General features: G+C 32.1%; 1 long non-coding RNA gene across 1 annotated transcript; it reads right to left on the reverse strand.

Moving 5' to 3' along the window:
• Window positions 1-4,117: 4,117 nt before the first annotated feature.
• Window positions 4,118-5,643, reverse strand: LOC126964701 (uncharacterized). The gene is made up of 2 exons (XR_007729419.1): window positions 5,456-5,643; window positions 4,118-4,804 (listed from the first exon to the last, which is right to left on the reverse strand). It is a non-coding gene; the product is annotated as an uncharacterized LOC126964701 (long non-coding RNA).
• Between the last annotated feature and the right edge of the window lie 357 nt (window positions 5,644-6,000).

Here is a 6,000-nt window from a genome sequence, read left to right on the forward strand (position 1 = left end):
AAAGTACGGAAAACAACTAATTCAGCCGCTTCTAGATCCGATGATTTAATGAAATTGTTGCTTGGAAGACGTTTTAGCATTCTTAGAATGTACACAATCGTGCAACGTAATTTTAGCCAAGTTGATACCCAAAGAGCTAAATCATAAAATAGTGAGTTCTCTACTTCCACGACGTGGGCAATGGTATGGGTCCTTCAAGTTTCAGGAAGTGTTTCAACATTATTAGGCTCAAATGGTTTAATAGGCCATTCCTTTACTGATCTGACTGAAGGACCATCCCACCACAGCTGATTGTCAAGTAATTGAGGAGGTAGAAGTCCTCGAAAAGCGGAATCACTCGGATTTTCTCTACCATCAATATGAAAAAAGCGGTTTGGAGCAATATTTTCTTGAATTTTACTTACACGATTTGCTACATATACTTGCCAGCTATGAGGTAATGAATGGATCCACGATAAGGCGATTGTGGAATCCGAAAAGGCAAATACATCGTTAATAGGAAAGCGGGCTTTAGCAAGCAACAGTGCTGCACAAAGTTCCAAACGCGCGAGCGAAGCGACTTTAGGTGATACTAACTTTGACTCAGAGCAAGCCAAAGTTAATGATACATCTCCATTAGGGCAAGTCATGTGCACATGGTATGCAAATATATGAAATAAATGAAAATACAAGTCATACTGGTCCACAGAAGTAAGGTAAACTAAATAATTAAATTAAAATCCCTAAATTATAAAAGTGAAATTTTCAAAGAAACTAATTATCAAAATTGAATTAGAAAAAAGAAAACAGTCTGTTTAGACTACGTACTTTGACCCCGAGGAGCGACAACGTAGCTCACGGCGGCGAATTGGCTGTTACTTCTCTTCGCGAACAAAAGTACACACTCTTAACAATAACATAATTATTAGCGAAGAAATGAAAATTGATTTAAACATTTCACTTAAACTTTAAGAAAGTTAAATTAATAAATACAATCATCACTTGTAACAATCGCGGGCTGCGTAAGGTTCGCTTGGACACTCCAGACATCGGACACACATTCCGAAAGCTCGCGTTCAATTTAACAAATTACAATTAATACTTAAATAAAATGGGGAAAGTAAATAAAGGCGTAAATAGGGCGCATACCCCACAATTCTAGTTTATCAATACTTTATTTACAATTACTAACCAACAACCTAAACAAGGCATTAAAAACTAGTAGTTTTGTGTTATTCGAATGTTTTAATATTTTTAACAATTAATAAATTAATGAATGGATAAGCTTTTGTAAAAAAATAGTTTGTTTTTGTAAGTTCAATACTTACGAAACCTCTGTTTTCAGAGTGATTTCCAGCAGGACTATTGCGTATCTCAGTTGACAGGTCTATTATTCATAATGAACTATTTTATATATCAGGTTAATGATGCGTGGATTCGCATAGCGGATAAAATTAATATACCTGTTAATGAATTGAAAAAGAAAAAAGAGAATATGAAAGAGAAGAAATTATGTTAGAGATTGATAGCATGTTGATAAAAAGACGTCGAGGTAGCCAAAATACTATTACTGATTCCACTAATATGAATCGTTCATCCTCCTCACAAAGTTCTTATCGCTCAAACTGGTCTCGCTCATCTCCTTCACCACACTACCGACCCAACTCAGCACAGTCCATCCTTCCAACTTACGTTACTATTCCCAATCAATCTCCGCATAACCCATCCCATTCACCGCAGTATGTTTTTAATGGACCCCAAACTCAACGTATTCGGATATTGTCTAATGATAAAATATATTCACAATCACAACTAATGCAGTCTTCATCTGCTCAAAGGCTACAAACAGCATCTCCAGAACTACCTGTTGAACTTCATTTACCAGAATTATGTGATAGAACGTACGACCAGTCTCAGTCTTTAGAGACTCAAAATATAATATATCAGGCATATGAAGACGCATAAAACACAAATGAAAAGTTCATGTGATGCTAAACATTGTTTCATGATGATTCAAGTAATTGATCTCTACATGGTAAAATAAAGACTGTTGTATTTTGAAACTCTAGAACTATTTTGTAACTCTTTCTTATAAACGTTAATAAATAATACATTAATAACATGAAGTTTTGCTTACTTTAATCATATCTTGCAAAACATCATTGAGTGCCAAACAGACTTCGATTATTATGCGTGAGATAAGTGAACTTGATATTTTAAATAGGTAGTGTAAGCTTCTGTAGTCATCTCCAGTAGCTAAAAATCTCAATGTCAATGCAAGTCGTATTTTTGTTGGTCCAGCTTCCCTCCAAGTAGTATCTTGCTTAGAAACCATCGGAGAAGCAGGTATTCAAAATCAGTGCATGACATTCGAACGAAATTATCGAACTCCCCAGATGGTTCTGCAAGAAGCTCGGCAAGCTGTTGATTCATAGTCTCTCTAAAAACAAAGAAATATTAACAAAGTTAGTATGGACATAGTATTAATTAGTTGTATATAATTATACAGTGATAATTACCCCATAGCAAAATTTTAGGAAGTCAGTCGGTGTCTCATTCATAACAAGTTTCTTTATGGAATCAATGTCGAAATCTCAAAAAAATATTACGTTTTTCCATACAAATCCAATCAGCTGATCGTGTCTATTTTTACCCACGACGGTAAAAATCTCATCGAAAAAGAATAACTCAAAACCCCCGACTTAACTTATTCTGTTTCGATGACATTTTTACCGTCGCGGGTTTTTTTTTAATTTTTCTATGTGGACTCCATAGAGAAAGTTACCTATTGTAAATGTGACACTGACCTTCTAACTTTTTGCATAATTATTATCAGCCTGTATATCAATAATAAATAATAACACATATATGTACCTCGTTCTATTCCAATGAAGTCACCATTCACCACCTTCTTTTGCGCCATTTATTTTTAGTCACTCTACTTTGGTGCACATGTACGTAATAATTAAACGCACTGTATAAATAAATTGCCGCGGCTGCAAGAACTTCTACGTCCATCTTTGAAGCGCCAATGCAGAATGATCAGTAAGCCAATGTGTGAACAGGAATCTTGGTTTCCATCATTTTTGCCCAACAAATTGGCCCCATGTGTACAGCCGGCTAAAAACGCTTTTGCAAATGGAAAGACAATGAGTTCTTGGCTTATATTAACATTCCTTGAATGATTTACTAGTACATCATTTATGGCTATGGGAAAGAAATCGTACATGCTCTTAGTTATTAGGTATGTTTAAATATTACAAATTAACTGTTAAAGATTTATATATAATGGACTCAATGTTTATAAGGTGTATATTTTTATTGAAAACTGGTTCATCTTAAAAACGCTATTTTATATATTTTAGGTGATTCTGGATATGTATAATGCACTTGGATGACACCTATTTTAATTGCTGCTCCGAGTTCATCAGAAGAATATTACAGTCAACTTCAATACCATGGTCAAAAATACTGTGTGAGCATTGAAGTTCCTAAGGCCTGTTGTTACACAGGGTAATTTTCTATGTCACAGTAAAAGCTGGGAAAATAGTGAACAATATGCAATATTTTGATAATTTGAATATATTTTATTTATGTAATAATAGAGTAATATTATTTAAAAATTTAGGAAATAAACATCTTACTGTTGCATCTCAATATGTTCTTGATAATGTTATGTATATTATGCACATAAGGGAACTTGCTATAAACTAATAATCATAATGTTAATAGCAGGAAGAAACAACCTTTTTATGCCTACTACCCAATAAGTTGAGTCAATAAGTCTTTTGTTGGGCAATGTTGTTCTTAGAGCTAACAAATAATGTTTATAATGTAAGAATCATTATTGTTAATTATATGACATTAATCCAAAAAGTGTTACTATAGAATTTTATTTAGAACATAATATTGTAACAATAAAACTATAAACATATAATTTACATTAGTTTGTTTTGTCAAAGGCCGAAAGATAGTAAATGAAACTGACATGTACTGTATAATATACCATTTACTGTGAATCATAATTTAATTTTTCTATATTAAATTGAAAATGTTTTTTTTTATTGTATGTGGTGTTAAATTCTTATCAATATTCTTTTGTTTACCAATTATTCTATATTTTCTAAAAATAAAAACATTATATAAAAATAAAGCATTTTATTTCTTTTCATTTCACATTCAATTTCATAGATCACATGTCCTGAGGATATGGGATTAAGAAATGAGGACTTAGGGACAGTTGTGGATCTATGGAATGGGAAAAAATAGAATTGGGGGCTGAATTTCCAATATCAATAGGCTGTCTGTAAAAAATAATTATTTTATAAATGATATAGTACAAATAAGTAAATTCTTCATAAAAATTACTATTAGGTTACAATGACATAAAAATTAGTAAACCTTAAAATTTCACCAAAGATAAGGGTTTAACAATACAAATTCATATATTGAATAATAATGATAGGAAATAACAAATAACTAAAATAACACTGCCGCTGAACCTATGATTCCCAACACTCATTTAAAGAACATGCTTATTCAGCCCTCCACCAGTTGCTGCTGTATTTCTTCTAGGCTGCAGCATTTGTTTTCATTTTCTCCTTAAACTTCATCCAATGCTTCAAATAAAATGAAATCCATACTTACAATATAATATCTATTGGAGATGTTAAGGAATGTCTAAGGGCCATGAAGGATCAAGGGCACTGTGACAAAAACTGTGAGAAAACAAACAAACAAAACAAATTTATGTGCTTAATATAAGCTAACTCAAAGCCAGTGTATATTCATTTTGTGACATGGATACTTTTCTTCATGCAGGCATCTGAAAAATACATTTTCTACATTTATACGCAATTTACTTTACATACCTATCTATCATAAACTTTTTAATGTTTTTAAGTGTTATTTATTACATCTTCTTTCCAAAGTTAGTTTATATGTACCATAACAGCACTTTCGGAAAAGAAACCTCAGTGTCCCACATAGCTGTTCCAATGAGAGAGCTAATGCATTTGTCCACTGCACTTCAAATACTTTCAATAAATTACAACACTTGGTTAATATTGACCTATTCTGCTCTGACGTGCAATCAGCTAAAATAATTTTGGCTAATTGTAACTTAGGGCTAGATCCTTAATAGGATTGTATTGTAAATAATCTACTTTATAAGTTTTAAATGTCCCAAATGTTATACATAAAGTTAAGTGTTGTTTGTTGTAATTTTTTTACTTGTGGAGGCTCATAAATGGCCTTTACTTATTAACAGTTATATGTAATAAGGCTGTCAGCCCCACTAATATAAATAAATATGTTAAATTTATATATAAAAATAAACTTTAAAAGAAAAATCACAACACCTCAAGTAAGACGTATTGTGATTTATTCAAGTAAAAGAAAGGTAGAAAAAACTTTCGTCAATTTACATAATTACCTATAATAATTTCGAGAGGTATGTATTTTGTGTTTTACTAACCTGTACTAGATTTATTTTAACTTTAATTTAAGGACGCACATATACACACCATTTAAAATATTATGTATTAATACATAAAGGTTTTTTTTTTGTTTCTGTTCGTCCATCTGGACAGACAAAGGGGTCAAAAGCCCATACAGCCAGATATAATACATAAAGGTATTCAACGTAAACATTGAAATTGCCTATTTAAAACTATACCATTATATTATTTCGCCTGAAGAATAAGCATCCATGGTCATTAAAAAATTATTAAAAAAAAAACCTTAATAAACCCCATGAAAAAAAAATGTTCTCGAAAATGTAGCATTCCAATACTCAAAATGCGTCACACTATTTGACCGTATAATAGTCGATAAAAATAGAGATGTGATGTGCCTAATTGAAGAACACTAACAGTCTCCCGTTAATCACCGTAACAGGATGTCCACCGAATGTGATACGTAATACCAATGTTATGAAATTATTAGTTATCATCAAAGTTCGGTGTACAACCAGTGGCGGTTGGTCACTGATATTGACAAAGATACGCAATAGGCCTGCTG

This window comes from Leptidea sinapis, chromosome 5 (genome assembly GCF_905404315.1).
Source record: "Leptidea sinapis chromosome 5, ilLepSina1.1, whole genome shotgun sequence".
Taxonomy (NCBI): domain Eukaryota; kingdom Metazoa; phylum Arthropoda; class Insecta; order Lepidoptera; family Pieridae; genus Leptidea; species Leptidea sinapis.